The 19,817-nt window shown below is 35.3% G+C and overlaps 1 pseudogene; it reads left to right on the top strand.

Moving 5' to 3' along the window:
• Window positions 1-359: 359 nt before the first annotated feature.
• The window catches only part of LOC138161312 (THO complex subunit 7 homolog pseudogene), a 203,643-nt pseudogene continuing 184,185 nt past the window's right edge, over window positions 360-19,817 (top strand).

Raw genomic sequence — 19,817 nt, 5'->3', positions numbered from 1 at the left:
GGGGAGCACACCCAGACTGGTTAGTAATTTTGTGCATTTATTACTGCTCTGATGTCCATTTAAATATGAATGCAGTGTAACATGCTATTAATTTTTTTTATCCGTGTTAAACTTCAAAACAAAACAAAGGGAATAAAAGAACACTTCTGTGTACACAGCAGAAGATACTTTATGGAATATAAAACAATAAATTTCCATTTCACAAAAACTTATGTAATAAATTATACTTATTGTTTTCAAAGGAATCCAGCTCTCCAATCCTTTCTTCTAGCTTTTCTTTTGTTCTTTGTTAAGCTTTTTTTGTTTTTCCCCTCCCTGCCTTTTAGAGAAAGCTACAATAAAGTGGCACACACACTCACACGCAGAGTACATGTAGAGGTTGATGTGTGTATATGCATACATATATGTATATATAGATAGGTGTATGGATGCACATATTTATATATACAAATACACATATGTGTAAATATATGCACGTGTGTATATGTTATATATGTGTATATGTATGCATGGACAAATATATATGTATACATGCATTAGATGTGCCTGTGTGGATACACATACACACATATCCGTGGGTATATATATGTAACTTGTGTCTATGTACATATGTGTATATGTGCATGTATATGCATACACGTGTATATAGACATACACATACTGTAACGCCAACCATGAGCAGATTTCCAGAAGAATGCTACTGTGAACAGTTTTTAAGATTCTGATTACACAGTATGGTGAGCACTCTATTTTTTCCATAACAAATCAAAGCGAAACATCTACAGTAAATCAAGGTACAGCATTCACAACATTAGTACTTATCACAGAATATCAAAATATAGCATTCACAACAACTTATCACAGAAAATGGCCACATAGTTTTCACCGCAGTGGTCACAAAGTTTTGAACAAAGAACAATCATTTAGTAACTCAATCATTCAACCATCTCAATCATTCAATCATCCTTAAGGAGGTTTGCCTCCTTACCATACAAAGTAGAATAGTCAAAATTCTCCACTCATGGGGCACACTAAATTACAAATCAATTACTATTCAGTCATTATTCACTATTCAATCATCAGAAAATACACAGACCCTCCACCCTAGATCACTAGTAAATTACAATTTCTCAGTCAATACACAGTATCCAAGTAAAATCTTCTTTCAGTCTGACTTGGGGTGGTGTCTCAGAGTCCCTGTATCCCCTTTCATGGTCCCAGGCCCTACCTGGATTCACCAAACTGTCACCTGTATTCAAAGGCAGACAGCTCCCAGGTCATTGTCCAGGTCTCCATGTTCTTCCTGTTCCATGCTGAACCTCACAGCATCCAGTGCACCTTAAATTTACACAAAGTACCAGCATCACAGTCATGCTTCCTCATTCTTCAGCAGATCCAGCTGGCCTGGCAGAAATCCTCAACACCCTCAGCAGTTCTGGCTGGCCCTCAGCTCTGACTGGCCCTTGGAAATCCTCAATACCTCCAGCTGGCCCTCAGACTCAGCAGAAGGTTCAGCTGGTTCCCAGAATCAAAATCACTTCATCCAATATAAATATAAATATAAATCATTCTCTACAGCCTGGGGGCCTTTCCTCTACAGCCTCCCTGGTGGTAGCAGCTTTTGCCTCCATGAAGCTTGATCCAAGAAGATATGTCTGACCCAGCAGGGACTTCTCCTTATATACACATGGCAGTAGCTTCCTGTTTCAGCCATTTCCTGTTTCAAACCCTTCCTATTATGTCAGCAATAGGGGTTCATACATTCTGTTTCTTTAATAGTGGCTTGATTAATTACTAAGTGCTTCGTACCTCTCAGCTTAGCAATACAAAAGGAACTTCAAATTTAATTACTATTACACATACATACATGTATGTGTATATGCACATATATGTATATTCAAATGCATATTTTATGAATATATGTGTATGCACACACATGCATGTATGTATGTGAATATATGTGCATGTATTAGTATGTGTGTGTATGCATATAGGTTTACACATAAATATATACATGCACACCTATGTATATATGCATGTGAGACCAAAATATGCATATTTATATATTTCAATTCCTTCTCTGGAGGTTTTTTATAAATTTACCAGCTCGTCATTTTTTATGTCATATGAGTAGTCCATTAGAATCATATACCACAGCTGATTTAGCCATTTCCCAATTGAAAAGCATCCATCATTTTAGCCACTCTGGTAGGTATAACATAATAAATCAAAATAATTTTAATTTGTGTTTCAATAACAAATTACAGCATTTTCTCATATAATTACATATAATCTTGGTTTCTTAGTTAAAAAAAAACCATAGAAAAACAACCTGCTTGTTAACATCCTTTATCCATTCATCTCGTGGGGTATGACTTGTATTCTTATAAATCTAACAAAGTTCTCCATATAATTGCTTAATGAGACCCCTATAGAAGAGTTTGTTTTTGAAGTGTTTTTGTTCCCCACCCTACCTCTAATTTTTGGCTTTCCTCCTAATATTGGCTACATTGCTTTTATTTATACAAGAACCTTTTAAAATTAAAATTATCAAAATTATCCATTATACGTCAACAATACTATCTATCTATTATGTCTTCACATATTATTCTCCTATCCATAAGTTTGATAGGCAATATGCTCTATGTTCTCTTTTTTCTTGTGATATCTCTCTTTATCTCTAGGTCATGTTTCCATTTTGATCAGATCTTGGTACATGTTTTATATATTTATCTATGCTCAATTCCTGCCAGACTGATTTTCAGTTTTCCAAAAAATTTTATCAAATAATGAATTTTTATCCTAAAAAACTTAAATTTTTACATTTGTCTAAGACAAAATTACTACTGACCTTTACTACTGTGCATTGTTTATCTATTCTGTAATACTAATCCACCTTCTCATTTTTTAGCCAGTACCAGACAGTTCTCCTGTCCATTTCCTTTTTAGATGTAAATTAATCTCATTCATTTTCTAAGTTATAAATATCTGTTGTCTATTTCCCTCCATCCTATTTTTCCTCATGATTCTTCTCACTCTGTTTATACTATCCCTCCTCACTCTCTAATTTACTTATACCTGCTACCTTGCCCTTTTATTCCTTAATCTACAGATCCCTCTAAAAGTGCCTCCCATATCCTCTCCTTCCACACTTTACTTAATCCACTTATGTTTCTAAGAGTTTCTCCCTTATTTTGTACCTCTCCTAATTCTTAATCTACACACCCTTCTAAAAATCGCTCCCTTATTTTATCCCTTCATCCTCTTATTTCTTTCTAAACTTAGGAGACTCTTATATCCTTCTAGATGTATGTGTTGGTTCCAGCCCTATCACCTACCCCCACCCCCCACACACACACTTGCTTCATCTTTTCTTTGCCTCATTTCTTCCTTTCATGCCTCATTTATGAGATAATTACTACTTTTCATTTCTCCTTATGCAGTTTTAGTTTTTAGAGCCACCCCATCACAGAGAGTTTAGCCCAAGTCGTTCTTTCAAACTACCCAGATAATGATGATAATCATAAGAGTACTGAGAACATTTTCACTTATAAAAAGAAAACAGGTTGACTTTATTGAGTCAGTTATAATTGGTCTCTAACATTTACCTCATATTTCTCCTGTATCTTATATGTCAAAGTGCCCACTAAGCTCTGCATTTTTTGTGACAAATACCTGAAAGTCTTCTAATTTGTTAAATATCCATTTTTAAAAATTCTGGATCATAAGAAACTTTTCTGGGTATGTTATCATTGGTCAAGACCCCAACTTTTTTTTTTACCTTTATGGAATATAGTATTCCAAGAACTGCAGTACTACAATATGGAAACTGCAAGGTTGCTAGGTTTTATGCAATCCTGATTGGAGCTCCATGATATTTAATTTTGTTGTTGTTGTTACTGTTGTTGCTTGCAACATTTTCTCCTTAACCTAGAAGCTTCACAACTTGGCTATGATATTCCTGTTAAGTTTTTCTCCTGGGATCTCTTTCAAGTGGATATTTTTTTCTATTTCTACTTTACCTTCTTGTTCTAGAACTTCAAAGCAATTGTCCTTAATAATTACTTATAACATTGTATCAAGATTCTTTTTTTATTGTATTTTTCAGGTAGTCTGAGTATTCTTATGTTATCTTGCCTCAAATTGTTCTCCATATCTTTTGTTTTTCTGATGAGAGGTTTCACATTCTCTTCTACATTTTCCTTTCTTTTGACTTTATTTTTTCTTGGTGTCTTATAACATCATTAGCTCCCCCTTGCCCAATTCTAGTTTTCAAGGAATATTTTTTCCTTCAGTTTTTGATTCTTATATTTCTTGTTTGGTGACTTTCTTTTTATAATATTATTGATTTTCTTGGATTGCTCTTATTTTTCCTACTTTTTCCTTGAATTCTCTTACTTGATTTTTAAAGTCCTTTTTAAACCATTCCAATAACTTTTTTTGAACTTGTGATCATTTTTTGTTTCTCATTGAAAAAGGAGTGGGTTTTTTTAGCTCCATTATTTTCCTCTGAAATGAATCCAGATCTCTATCCCTATAATAGGTTTCTATAATTGGGTTCTTTCTCCTTTGCTTACTCATTTTTGTTTTTATTTTATATTTTTAGCAGCTTAATATTATAATAAAGTTCTAGTCACAGGGTGAGAGGAATGATGCCCCAGGACTCAGGTCTTTCTTACTATGATTTTTTGAGTTTCTTCCTGGGGCCCAGCCTTGGGAACACCTCTTCATCCTTAAACCACAACTAATCACTCTACTGGTGACTTCAAAATTTAACTTTTCTCTCTGCCCTGCAACAGAACTGGGGACACTGTTCTCCTGCAAATGTCTACAGCTGCAGGTCCCTAACCTTTGCTACCACACTCATCAGATGTGTACTAGCTCCTTCTCCCCTGAAGCCACAGCACAGACTGTGTCTCATCAGCACAGCTGTGCTTGGCAGCTCTTGATAGTAGAAGGTTCTTCAAAATTTTCCCATTATTCTGAGTGACCGCCACACTATCCAAGTGGTGAAAGTTCTTGAGGCTGAGGTTATCTCCTAATTCAGCTGTTACCAGGATTTTTTGTTTGTTAATTCCACAGAGTAGACCTAGATATGTTTTTACTTCACTTAGGCCAAACCTCTAGCCCTGAAGATCAAGTCTTTGCTGGGTTCCTCTTAAGTTATTTAAGGGGGTCTCCTGTTTTACCCTGATGTTTGTTTATTTCTGCTGCTCTAGGTTTACTCTGAGACAATGTCTTGTGTTTTTTTGTGGAGGAAAAAGTTTGGAGAATGTGAAGTTTTCTGACCTACTCTACCTTCTTCCCAGAATCCTCTACCATGGTATTTTATAAAGAATAAAGTGTGAAGTAAGAGTATGAGTACCTGATATGAATCTAAGTAGTATTGCTGCCTGTGTGAATTTGAATAAAGTAACCAAACACCTCTGATCTCAATGTTTTCATATGTAAAAAAAAATCTCAAAAGTGTCTGTCTTACTTTAAAATTATGAAACAATTCTTGAATAAGAAATTTTTAAAAATATTTGATCAAATATATTATCTTCCAACCAAAAAAAAAATACTTCAATTGTCATTGTGACATTAATTGAATTATTTTACCTACAACAATATTTAAGATAAAATGTAATTTTATGAAGAACCACTAGAGGAATAAATGAGCATTCCAAAATGCTGGGGTTTTTTTTTTTTAGCTGTTACCCTCTCCTTCCTATCTTTTTCAATGATATCCACATATACATTACATACTTTAAATGTAAATTCTTTAAAAAGAAAACAAAACACTATTTTGAATGAGAATCTTGCTAAACTGTGTAATAAATAAAATATACTGTATGCAATTTAAACTGGGTATAATTTCATCACTCTATCCTTAAAGCAAAAATCTAATGAACTTTAGTAAGTCCTCATTTTCCCTAACTTTCCAACATTTTGAGCCTCTTCCCCTGGATAGTTGTTCTCCTATCACTTCCATGATACTACTTTCTCCTGGTTCTCTTTAACAATCTGACCATTTTTTTTCTATCTCTTTTGTTGTATCGTTATGATTTCCTGATACTAATCCATGAGTGACCCCCAAAGTTATATTAAAACCATTGGTTTTTTTTTCCAACTTTATCATTTATTGATTGATTTCACTATTTCAAATTTAATTGGGAAATGATGTTTGCATTGTATATTCTTTTATTAATTAACCATTTTTGTGTCAACAGATAAACTTAAGGTTACCTCGATTTCATTCTAAACCTTCATATTTTAATTCTTTTAAATTCTTAGTGATGCCATCTTTACTCTAAAAGTAGGTCATCTAATTATATGCCTAAAACTGATTCAAAAATAATTCTGGAATTGGATCAGTGTTTTCTATTTGCTAAAATATAATAAAGTTCACATTTTTATGTGTTTTTTTTTTCAATGTTCACCATATTCAAAGCCTCTCAACTAGATTCTTAAATAAAAAAATAAAGGCATATTGAGAATAAGGTTTGTAGGTTGTCTACAGGTCCTGGGCACCTCTAGTTTCTTATTTCAAAATTATGTTTTCAATGTAAAAAGACCATCTTACAATATGCCCTTTTTTTAAAAAATGGATCTGATCAAGCAATAGAGAATAGATATACTTACCTTTCAGTGACTTATCAAGCTTTATATAGAATATATCCCCCACTCCATCCTCTGCAACAAATGTTAGTTCACAAGCCAGAATTCTTTTTATGGCAGTCCTTTTTAATCCCCTTCAAATTCTTATGAGAACTGCAAAATGAGGTGATCAGATAATATTTCTTATTACATTTGGACATAACATAATCTACTCTACTAATTATTATATATACCTGAAAGCCATGACCAAAGTAAGAACCTAGAAATCATCCTCCAGGAAGTTCTCAAAGAAAACTGCCCTGATGTTTTAGTGCCAGAGTGCACAATAGAGGTTGAAAGAATCCACCAATCACCTCCTGAAAAAGATCCCAAAAAGAAAACTCCTAGGAATATTATAGCCAGGTTCCAGAATTCCCAGATTAAGGAGAATATTACAAGCAGCCAGGAAGAAATAATTTGAATATTGTGGAAACACAATCAGGATAACCCAGGATCTGGCAGCTTCTACACTGAGGGATCCAAGGACTTAGAATATGATATTCTGGAGGGCAAAGGAGCTGATATGAAAACCAAGAGTCACCAAACCAGCAAAACTGAGTATCATCTTTCAGGGGAAAATATGGTCATTCGGTGGAATAGAGGACTTTCAAGCATTCTTGGCTTGAGGAGGGAATAACATACACATTCAATTGCTTATAGAAATCTATCTAACCCTACAGAAAAATGGCAGGGGGGAGGGAAAGGTGATGATAGAAGGGAGGACAAAAGAGAGGAGGAGGTAATCAGAAGCAAACCCTTTTGAGTAGGAACAGGGTCAAAGGAGAGAATAGAATAACTGTGGTATGGGACAGGATGGAGGGAAATGTAGTTAGTCTTTCATAACATGACTATTATGAAAGTGTTTTGCATGACTGCCCATGTTTAACTGGTATTGAATTGCTTGCCTTCTCAATGGAGGTGGTTGGGGAGGGAGGAAAGGAGAGAATGTAGAACTAAAAGTTTTAAAAATGAATGTTAAAATGTGCTTTTACTTGAAAGTGGGAAATAAAATATATGGGCAATGTGGCCTGGAAATCTATCTTGCCCTACAGGAAAATAGAAGGGAAGGGGATAAGAGAAAGCAGGGAGTAGCGTTGATAGAAGCGGGGCAGATTGGGGGAAGAGGTCATCAGAATGCACACAGTCTTGGGGAAGGTGTAGGAGAGAGATGGGGAGAAAATTTCCTTTTTTTTTTCTTTTTGGAGGGGGGAAGGAAGGGCAGCTGGAGTTACATGACTAGTCCCAGATCACACAGCTAGTAAGTGTCGAGTATTTGAGGCCAAATTTGAACTCAGGTCTTCCTGATTTCAAGGCCAGTGCTCTATTCACTGCACCACCTAGCCACCCTGATGGCAAGAAAATCTGAAACTCAAAATCTTGTGAAAGTGAATGTTGAAAACTAAAAATAAATTAATAAATACTTTATAACTTAAAAAAAAGTCAGAGTTAAAAAAGTCATGGGTTCCCATGACAAAACGGAGCTTAAGAAACATCTAAGCATCACATAGGAAAATGTTTCTCTCTACAGTCAGGTAATGTGCTAAGCATTGGAAAAGAAAAAATAAAAAACAAAAAAAAAAAAAAACCCAAAGAACATTTTTTTTTTTTTTTTCTGCCTGAAGAGCTTTATCTTCTTCTGGGAGAATACCATATGTACAAAACAATCTAAATAAATGAGCTTATACAGAGGAAACCTTCATTTTCAATGCATTAATTAATGAGAATAGGAAAGTGCTACTTTTAGAGATGGTAATTGATCTGATCCTTAAAGGAAGTGAGAAATTCCAAGAGGTGAACGTGAGGACAACCCTGCAAATATGGCATATCTTATACAAAAGCACAGATTCAGGAGATAATATCATGCTTTAAATACATCAGGTTATCCAGTTTGGCTGCAATGTGAAAGAGAAAACAAATAATACAAAGGAGTTTTTACTTTAATCTAGAGAAAACAGGGAGCAATAATACCTCTTGAGCTAGAAAATGACATGATCAGTTCAGTGTTTTATTACCTCAGTTTAGTTCCTGGGTGGAGGTGAAACTGGGCAAATGAAAGACTGGTAGAAGGCACAGCACATCGAGGAAACTATAGAAGACTAGGGGAGAGGTGATGGGAAATTGAACTGGGGTAGTACTGTGCGTCATGTGTGTAAGACAGAGAGACAGAGAGATGGCACAGGGTGAGTTGAATATGAAGAGATGATATCTAAAAAATAAAATGAAGGGGTGATAGGAAGTGGAAAGAAGGATAGGGATAGTCTGTTGAATTGTGTCCGTATTTTTTGTCTGCTTGTAATTTCTGTTTTGTATTTTCTGAAGTTCAGGGTGCTGACTTTTTGCCTGAACTAAGTAAATGACATATATGTTTGATTAAAGTAAGATTGTTAACTCTTTTTGTAAGATTTTCATTTCCAAGTTGCTCTCCCTCCCTCTCTCTCTTTCCTCCTGCTTCTCCAAGAGAGCAAAGCAATCTGATATAGGTTATATGTGTGCAATAATGTTAAACACATTTACTCATTAGTCATGCTTGTGAAAGAAGAATCAGAACAAAAGGGAAAAATCATGAAAAAGAAAAAAAAACAAAAACATGAAAATAGTATGCTTCAATCTTCATTCAAACTCCATGGTTCTTTCTCTGGATGTGGATAGCATTTTCTATCACAAGTCTTTTGGAATTGTCTTAGATTATTGTATTGCTGAGAAGAGCTGTCTATTTTAATTGATTGTCTCACAATGTTGCTGTTACTGAGTACAGTGTTCTCCTGGTTGTGCTCACTTCACTCAAGATCAGTTCTTGTAAGTCATTCCAGCCTTTTCTGAAGTCTGCCTGCTCATCATTTCATATAGAACAATAGCATTCTGCTACATTCAAATGCCACAACATATTTAGCCATTCCTCAACTGATGGACAGCCCCTCAATTTCCAAATTTTTGTGTCACACAAAGAGCTGATAAAAATATTTTTGTATAGGGGGTCCTTTACCCCTTTTATTATCTCTTTGGGATACTGACCTAGTAGTGGTATTGCTGAATCAAAAGGTATGCAGTTTTATAGCTCTTGGGGCATAGTTCCAAATTGCTCTCCAGAATGGTTAGATTAGTTCACAATTCCACCAACAATTCATTAGGATTCCAATTTTCCCTCATATTCTCCAATATTTATAATTTGCCCTTTATGTCATATTAGCCAATCTGATAGGTATGAGACGGTAACTCAGAGCTGCTTTAATTTTCATTTCTCTACTCAATAGTGATTTAGAGCATTTTTTCCATGTGACTATATATAGTTTTAATTTCTTCACCTGAAAACTGCCTGTCCATATTGTTTGACCACTTATCAACTGGGGAATGATGTGTATTGTTATAAATTTTATTCTATTATTGATATATTTGAGAAATGAGGCCTTTATCAGAAATACTGACTACAAAAAACTGGTTTCCAGTTTTCTGATTTCCTTCCAATTATGGTTGTGTTGCTTTTGTTTGTACAAAAACTTCTTAAGTTAATGTATTGCATTTCATGTAATTGCATTTCATAATTTTTTCTACCTCTTGTTTGGTCATAAATTCCTCCATTCTATATAGTTCTGGCATATAAACTTTTCTGTGCTTTCTTAATTTATTTACTGTGTCACCCTTTATGTCTAACCATGCACCATTTTCACCTTATCTTTCTGTAGGGCAATTCTCTGTTTCTTGATCTTGCCATAACCATATTTGTAAATCAATTCATAGACTTCAGGATTGGGAAATGTATGGTTCCACAATCCTCAGCCTTGTTAAGCTTAACAAATGGGCCATTGAATGTTTGATGAAAACAAAGAAGCTGCAATACTTTTCAGATCTTTAGGGTAACACCATTGATACCTCTGATTCTGATCACAAAAGTTAACTTGGGTTCAGTAGGTAGATAGTAATTGTCAGCTTTGAGTGCCATTCTAGCCAGCCAGATTTCACTTATAGTTATCTGTTGCACTCCTTATAGTAGTGTTATGGGAATGCAAATTTGAGATCTTCCCTTCCCCTAGGCCCTTTGATAGACTTAAGTGCTCCTGGAACCTGTGGTAGGAGGCTTGTTTTTCAGGAGATACTTTATGATTGGGCAGTGGGTCAAGAGGGTTGTGGCATTCTCTGAGTCAGGAGAAGGCTATATGAACCCTGATGTGAGGCTTTGTTTTGGGGCTCACTTTGAGAAGCATTGTGTGATTTGACCAGACAAGACTCTGGGCAGCCATCGAGACCCCAGCTTTGAAAACCCAGATGTTGATGCTTCCCTCTCTGGTAACTGTGACTAGGTATGGATGTAATGGTCAGACAGTAAGAGGCCTGTCTGCTTGAAATGTTTCTCTGTCTTGTAACTTCTGCTTGTAACTTCTCTCTGTGTACTCTGAAGTTCGGAGTGCTGACTTTTCCCCCCTGAACTAAATAAATGATATGTTTGATTGATTAAAGCAAGATTATGTTAACTCATTTTGAGTTGCTTTCCTTTAGAAAAGCAGATCTAAGAACCTGTGTTGGCAGCTACCCTGGGGATGCTGGGGTGTTTGTTGCTACAAGTAGGTTTTAGCTTTGTCATTGATAACTTTTCTCCATATTTTACAGAACATTTTTATAGCTATCTTCTTCAAGTATTTGACTTTCAGTATTGGAAAAAAAAAGTCTTTTGCTTTTTCAGAAGAGATTCTGGAATGGATAGTAGCTTCTTCCTTTCATCAATGCCCCCCATGATTCCAACTGGAAAAAGAAGTACCTTCTCTTGGTATTCTTAAACTTTTGTTCTTCCAGATGAATTTTGTTATTACTTTTTTAGCTTTATAAAACAATGTTTGATAGGTATGACATTGAAATAGCGAATTAATTTAGTTAGAATTGTCATTGCATTGTATTAGCTTAGCATACCCATGAGAAATTACTATTCATATCTGACTCTATTTCTGTGAAAAGTCTTTTGTAATTATGTTCATACAGTTTCTGTATTTATCTTGGCAGGTATATTACTAAATATTTTGTATTGCCTATAATTTACTTTAACTTTAGGAAATAACTTGCTGCTGGGATTTATTGGCAATATGTAGAAATGCTTGTAATTTATCTGGGTCATTTTATATTTGAAACTTTGCAAAAAAATGTTGATTATCTAAAGTAGTTTTTTTTTTAGTTGATTCTCTTAGGATTCTTTTTTTTTCCTTTTGGAGGGTAATTAGGGTTAAGTAACTTGCCCAAGGTTACACCACTAGTTGTTTGTGTGGGGGGGGAGCGGGGGGAGTGTGGGTGTGTGGGTGTGTGGGTGTTAAGTGTCTGAGGCCAGAACCCAAACTCAAAGTCAGGTTCTCCTGACTCTGGGACCAGCACTTTACTCAAGGTGCCACCTAGCCTCTCCCTCTCTTAGGATTCTTTAAGTATACAAATCATAGTATCTTCAAAGAGTGATAGTTAGTTCTCTTTTCTAATTGCCTTTTCTAATTCCTTCAATTTATTTTTCTTCTTCTGTAACTACAGCAAATATTTCTAGTACAATCATGAATAATGGTGGTGAAAATGGGCATCCTTGCTTCACTCTGATCTTATTGGCAATGCTTCTAGCATATCCACATTACATATAATGTTTGCTCTTAATTTTAGATATATACTGCTTACCACCTTGAGGAAAATTCCATTCATTTCCATCCACTGTAGCATTTTTAATAGAATTGGGTGCTGCATTTCTTCAAAAGCTTAATCTGCATCTATTGAGATAATCATATGATTTCTGTTAGTTTTGTTACTGATATGGTCAATTATGGTGATTGTTTTCCCAATATTGAGTCCTGCTTACATTCCTGGTATAAATCCCCCCTGATCATAGTGTATTATTATTATTATGATAAATTACTGTAATCTCTTTGATAATATTTTACTTAATTTTTTTGCATCAATATTCATTAGGAAAATAATTTTACAATTTTTCCTCTGTTTTGGATCTTTCTACTTTAGGTATCAGCACCATATATGTCTCATAAAAGGAATTTGGTAGGACTTCTTCTTTTCTTATTTTTCCAAATTGTTTATAGTGTTGGAATTAATTGTTCTTTAAATATTTGGTAGGATTCACTTGCAAAGTCAACTGACCCTGGTGATTTTTTCTTACAGAATTCATTGACTGCTTTTTCAATTTCTTTTTCTAAAATGGGGTTATTTCCTCTTCTGTTAATCTGGGCAATTACAAAAACAATTTTAAGAAGAGCTTGGGAGAAACTCAAAGGCTATTTCCTATCATAATTGTTGGAAAGAAGCTGAAGAAGATAAAAAAAAAAGATGAGAAAAACTTTTTCATTATAGGAACATTTTTCACTCTGATGTTATAAAATAATAACCTTATAAAGAGAATGAAGAGGATTCATTTAATGTGGCATTAAGATTGAGGTGACACAGGCTACTTGTCAAAGCCAAAAAATTTAAAATAATAAATAAATTTTATATTAATGATCTATTTATTTTGTTGATGATTTATCTCCATATAGCCAGTAATTTAAATCACAGGTCTGGTGAAAACAAAATAAACAAACCACACAAGAAAGATTGATTATAGTGTAGAAATACAAAGCAGAAGGCAATTTTAATTGTTAAGCAAGTGTATCAGGTATTGTGATAGTAATGGCAATTAAAGATTCCCCTGTATTGGCTTGGTTTTCAAATTGATTGTGTTAAAACCCAGAGCTTGTTAATCCCACCTGTGGGATGGACTTGTTGATGTGAAAAGAAAGTTCTGAACTGGGAGGAGCTGGTGACGTAGATTTGGAGAGACACAAGAGAGAGGCAGAAGAACTTTTTGGAAGCAGTACCTCGTGGAGGCAGAGAGAGACTGAGAAGGATTGATGGGGGACACTGAATCACCCTGGATTTTGAGACCTGCCCCCGGAGCTGCCAAGGACTGAGGAGACATGGCTGTTTTGCTGGTACTTTGTCTGTCTGTTTTGATGTTGTTTTGCCAGATTTGTCCACTGGTGAAAGACAGTCCTGTTGAAGAAGTCCTGGAACCTGGCTGTTGGCTAAGAAGCCCTGAGACTGTCCTGCAGACAGAGAGTGAATACTGTCCACTGGTGAAGGACAGTGCTGTTGTTACAGGGGTCTGGGAACCTTTCTGTTGGTTCAGAAGCCCTGAAGAAGGATTTTCTTGTATGTTTACAGAAATCCTGGGAGAGGGTTTTGCTAATGTTTTCAGGGGTTCTAGGACAGTCCTACAGACAGAGGATGAATTAATGAAGGGACTGGCAATGTATCTTGTGGCCTTGCTAAGCCTTGTCTCCCCAGGAACTAAGATTGCTGAGAACTTGCCTCTGTCAAGATGAAAAAAAGACCTCCATTTGAGTATTAAGTGCTGTGCTTAAACTTGATGTAACTCTGGGGTAGATTCAATTGTGATCCAGGGGTGGGTAACTTTTGACCTTTTTGTGTTCTATGGTTGAAGGAATGAATGTACTTTACTTAGATTGGAAACTAATCTCCATTTGAGAAGAGGGGCTTTGTGGTGGACTAAATGAAGGTATAGCCTAGGGGTGGAGAAGTATTTAGAACAGGGACTTTGTAATTGATTGAATGATTGGAAGGTCCTGGGGTGGGGTAGTGCTTGGAGATTATTTAATCACACTTAGTAAATGCTGTATTTGGAATGATGTCATGTTTTGACCTTCTCTGTTCTTGGTTTGTCACTGAATAAAATGGAGAGCACCTATGCTGGTATTTTGAACCTTGGGAAGTTGCCTTTCCTTGGCATTACATTACAGGTATGAAGAATGCAACTTCACATATACAAGGTATTAAAGGGTCTGCATTCTGACTATGCTCACCTGTAGTAAAATAACATAGACCTGCCTCTTGACTCACTACTATATATTTAAGTTTATTATCCCCACAATATCTATAGCATTTAGGGATTTATTTGAATGATGTATTTCTTATTAATAAGCTTGCAGTCTCTATTTTAGGTAGCTATCTCTAGAACCTACTCCTAATGCATTAAATATAAAATTAAATATTGATTTTTAATGAAAAAGATAAAGCTTCTTTCCCAATTAATCTTATGTTTTCCTATAATTAAATCATTATTAAATAAGAATATATGGATAGATTGTGCATATATATGTATGTATATGAATGTATATACATATATGAACTCCCTACTGCCTTCCACTATTGTTTTTTTTTTTATTTATGGAGTAAAACAAGTATTTCCATAACATAGTGTGATTAGAAAAAAGATAATTGAACATGAAACTGCAAATTTACTCTGTATAGATGTAATGTAATGCCAAGCAAAGGCAACTTCCCAAGGTTCAAAATAGGATCCTGGAGGGGTGGAATGTAATAGTAATGGAATATAAAGATCCTCCTGTATTGGCTTGGTGTTTGGTGTTACAACCCAGAACTTGTTAATCCCACTTGTGGGATGGACTTGTTGATGTGAAAAGAGAGTGCAGAACTGGGAAGAGCTGGTGACATAGATTTGGAGAGACACAAGAGAGAGGCAGAAGAACTTTTTGGTAGCAGCATCGTGGAGGCAGAGAGAGACTGAGAGGATTGCTGAGGGCCACTTTGAATTGCCCAGGACTTTTGAGACCTGCCCCTGGAGCTGCCAAGGACTGAGGAGACATGGCTGTTTTGCTGGTACTTTGTCTGTCTGTTTTGATGTTATTTTGCCAGATTTGTCCACTGGTGAAAGACAGTCCTGTTGTTGCAGGAGTCTGGGAACCTTTCTGTTGGTTCAGAGCTACTGAGACTGCTCTGTAGACAGAGAGTGAATACTGTCCACTGGTGAAGGACAGTGATGTTGTTGCAGTATTCTTGGAATCTTGATGTTGGTTCCAAAGCCCTGAAGAAGGATTTTCTTGTTGTATGTTGACAGAAATCCTGGGAGAGGGTTTTGCTAATGTTTTCAGGGGTTCTAGGACTGTTCTGCAGACAGAGGATGAATTAATGAAGAGACTGGCAATGTATCCTGTGGCCTTGCTAAGCCTTGTCTCCCCAGATACAAAGATTGCTGAGAACTTGCCTCATGTCAAGATGAAGAAAAGACCTCCATATGGGTATTAAGTGCTGTGCTCAAACTTGTTGTAACTCTGGGGTAGATTCAGTTGTGATCCAGGGGTGGGGAACTTTTGACCTTTTTGTGTTCTATGATTGAATGAATGAATGTGCTTTACTTATGATTGGAAACTAATCTCCATTTGAGAAGAGGGGCTTTGTGATGGACTAAATGAAGGTACAGCCTAGGGGTGGAGTAGTATTTAGAACAGGGACTTTGTAATTGATTGAATGAATGTAAGGTCCTGGGGTGGGGTAGTACTTGGAGATTATTTAATCACACTTAGTAAATGCTGTATTTTGAATGATGTCATATTTTGATCTTCTCTGTTCTTAATTTGTCACTGAATAAAATGGAGAGCACCTATGCTGGTATTTTGACCTTGGGAAGTTGCCTTTGCTTGGCATTACATTACAATAGATTTCCCAAGTAACTTCATTTCTCAATAACTGTTCTGCTTGGTTTCAAATACAGGAATATCATGACCCTATCCAAATACCCTCTGGCTCTCCTCTCTTCCCTATTATCTTCCTCTATTAGATTGTAAGCTACTTGAGGCCATGGACTATCTTTTTCTTCTTTTTTTATCCACAACAGTTAATGCAATGGTTAGCATATAGTAGTTTAAAAATGTTTATGGGCTGTAATTTTGATTCCATCTCTTCCTCTGTGACTATGAGTATGCACACACATACAGATATACAGGCATTTGGACAATATCTCTAATGTTATTTGGTATATAGAGCTCCCCTTAAATAACTTCATTTTCTGCAGATTGGTCCATTCTCAGAGAGTTTTTTTGGGCACCAAGAGATTAAAATCTTGTACTGCATTATACAGCTAGTACATAAAATAGACAGGCATCCTCAAGTCATGCTGACTCCAAGGCTAGCTCTCAATTCACTATAAAATACTGCTTATGATACATTTATGGAATGAAAATGATTATAAATATGTGTAAACTATATGTTCTCATGTATATAATTGTCTTTAAATATCAATTGTATGGGGAGAGTAACAATACAGATACAGGGTTGTTAATTACAGTGTTTAATTTTCTTGGTATTTATCCTCCTGCCAAGAACAAGTTATAAGGATGAAAACCAGATGAATAATATAATATATGCTTATAATAACTTGTATATGATAACATATACTTTATGTTATGTATATAGATATATTTGTGTGGGGGGTAGAAGTGGTCTTATTCATTATATATAATATGTATATATTTTAGAATACCACTTACGTATATTTTGACCAGCCAGGGAAAATGGGAAGATTTGACAGGACAAACAACTATTGCCTCAGGAGACAGACTGGATTATACAGGTGCTGTATTTATGCAGCAGATATATGCACCAGATGTCATAACATTTAAAGATAGAGGGCAGGGGCTCTAGAAAGGAGATCTACCTATAATTACTTACCAGATTTTGTGAGACCTATTCTTTTGCAAGGAAAAAGGAAATTTTTAAAACATAGCTATCTGAACTTCTGGAAAATGTCACCCAGTGTTGCTTTGTCCTATTCTGGGAGGGATGGAAACAATACTGGCCTTTGAGCATAGTCTGGTGGTGGCTTTATAAGTAGGAAATTGAAACTTGTTTCTTTGTTTGGGAGAAAGATGCAGAGTAAGTGACACAAACAGGTTAAGTTAATGATAGTACATAGAGTAAATGAAAGCTGGAAGAGGTAATAAATTAAACATTTTAGGTGGCTTAACTCCTGAGGCTACATCTCTTTTGTTAAGGACCTTAATAATGTCATTGAAATGGATTGAAGTTGACCAAACTGTTTCTTTCTAGAGTTTGGGAAAAGTAATGATATGCTTTAACACCCCTCTTCCATTTCCTCTTCTGCCTGGAATGGCAGAGCTGTACTTCAGAGTGTCTTTGTTCTATAAATCTCTTCATACTTCCTGATTTAATTGTAAATTTAAAGCCAGTTCATACTAGGTAAATATCTACTTGGCATTGACTTTCCCCAATTGTGTAAATCCTTATTGGCAAAGCAGAGGAAGAAGAAAAGGAGCTATTATGTAAAGGTTTTTTAAAAAAAAGAGGTTTAAACCTACATCCAATGTGCCAGCTTTCTCTTTTCTGTGGACTAGGGCTAAGTGAGTGAGAAACTCAATTAGTTTGATTTTATTGATATTCTTAGAAAATTTCCAATAGCAAGGGAAGATTTAATCATGTTAACCTAAATCATTAGTTGTAGTGAATGCTTGATCCAAAAATAGGTAGATTTAAATGGTGGAAGGAAACTTGGTAAGTGGTAGGAAGTCACTGGCTGGTTCCTCGGTTAGTATAAAAAGAAAAAAAATGAATTTTCATTATAGGAAGAAAACATTTCCATGATTTTGGAATTATAAAAAAAATTCTCTATATGGTTACATATTTGAGTACCTTTAGAAAATTGGAAATTTCAATAAAAATATCAATAAAATCAAACTCATTGAGTTTCTCACTCACTTAGCCCTAGTCCATAGAAAAGAGAAAGCTGGCATATTGGATGTAGGTTTAAACGTCTTTTTTTTTAAACCTTATACTAACTTATTGGAGAGAAGTTGGATTTACTTGACAACCAAACAATGAAAATCACAATGCTCTGTGCTATTTCGCTTTTTCTTCACGATTTCCTATGTGGAGTTAGAATATTCTGTGGGTTTATTTTGTTCAAAGTAGTTGATTTAGTGTCCCTTACAGGTCCACCCAAACTGATTCCAAGTATTTAAATACTATTTTTGAATTTAGAAATCTCAAAAGCTTTTTAGATTCTGCTTTGCATTGGCAGCTAGGTCTCTGTTTCCATCCTTTTCTTGATAATTTTTATGCAACTTTAGCTGCTGTCAGGACATTGCTAGGCATCTGGGGGAGGAATGATCATCTTTGACAAGTTGGACTTCAGAGACACACACAAATCCTCTTTGGGGCCTGTAAATAATTGATGGGACTAGGCTATTCTAAAATGGAACCATACAATATGATCATCCCTTTTCCAATCTCATTAGATTAAATGGGTAACTATTCCCTTCCCCCTCCCAATCTAGTATCTGGTCCCTGAAAAAGAAAACAATAATAACATGCAAGGTTACATATACACTCAGAAAATTCCAAAAGGCCTTTGAATGCTAACACCAGTATTAATTTGGGAAATTGGTGATTGTTATAACTATAAATAAAATGCCTTTATTTAAATGTGATATTGATAGGCAACTCGGGCAAAGGATATTAAATATGGGTCCTTAACAGTTTTTGTTAGGTTATTTTTCCCTTGGTATACTAAAAATTATAATATTTTAAAAGTTTGTCACAATTGTTTAGATTGAACAAGCATATTATTCCCATGATTAATTTATATTATTTTTATATTAATTTAGATTACTTAAATATGATCTCGTATCAGAGAACCAGGTTCAAATCCAGGCTCTAAGATTTACTCTCTTTGAGACCTGGGACAAGGCTTATTTGACCTCTCTTGGCCTCACTTTCCTTATTTATAAAATATCATAGGGTAGGAATGGATAATTTCTGGAAAATGTTCAAACTGCTTTCTATGACATTATTAAAATTGTATAATCTCTATGATATTATAAAAACTGTAATATATGTAAATAGGGAAAGAAAAAGGGTTATGCTTTTCAAGGTAAGTCTCATTAGAAGTGAATGTCATTTTCCTACAAGAATGCTGAGGATGAAAAGTACTTAATGTCTATAAAGCAAATGATAGAATTATTAGCCAAAAAATTCACATGGGAGTTAAAATATAAGTCAGAAGATTGAAACAAATTTAGAAAAAGGAACACTGGCCAAAAGTAAGAACCTTTGCTTTCTCAGAATATTTATCTCCTATCAATGACATTATTATTAAGAAAATCCTCTCTCTCCACTAACAAATAAGTTTTTCCTTTGCTTTTGAGGAATGTTTAATCTTAATGATGAGGTAAGGGCTCTGGGAGCCCCCTGGAGCTCTCCTTGAGTCCTTGATGTACAGACTCTAGGAACCTCCCTTGGACTCTTGATTAAATCATCCCATTTGATGAGGCAAGTCTGTAACTAGACATCCCACCCTTGAACTGGCCTAGCCCACCATTGTTTGTTCAATCCCCCTTGAA

The sequence above is a fragment of the Petaurus breviceps genome, unplaced genomic scaffold (genome assembly GCF_028583685.1).
Source record: "Petaurus breviceps papuanus isolate PSGF00001 unplaced genomic scaffold, PetGlider_PUasm1.0 184, whole genome shotgun sequence".
In the NCBI taxonomy this organism is placed as follows: Eukaryota; Metazoa; Chordata; class Mammalia; order Diprotodontia; family Petauridae; genus Petaurus; species Petaurus breviceps.
Note: the sequence above shows the minus strand (reverse complement) of the source record. Positions and strands in the feature narration are given on the sequence as shown.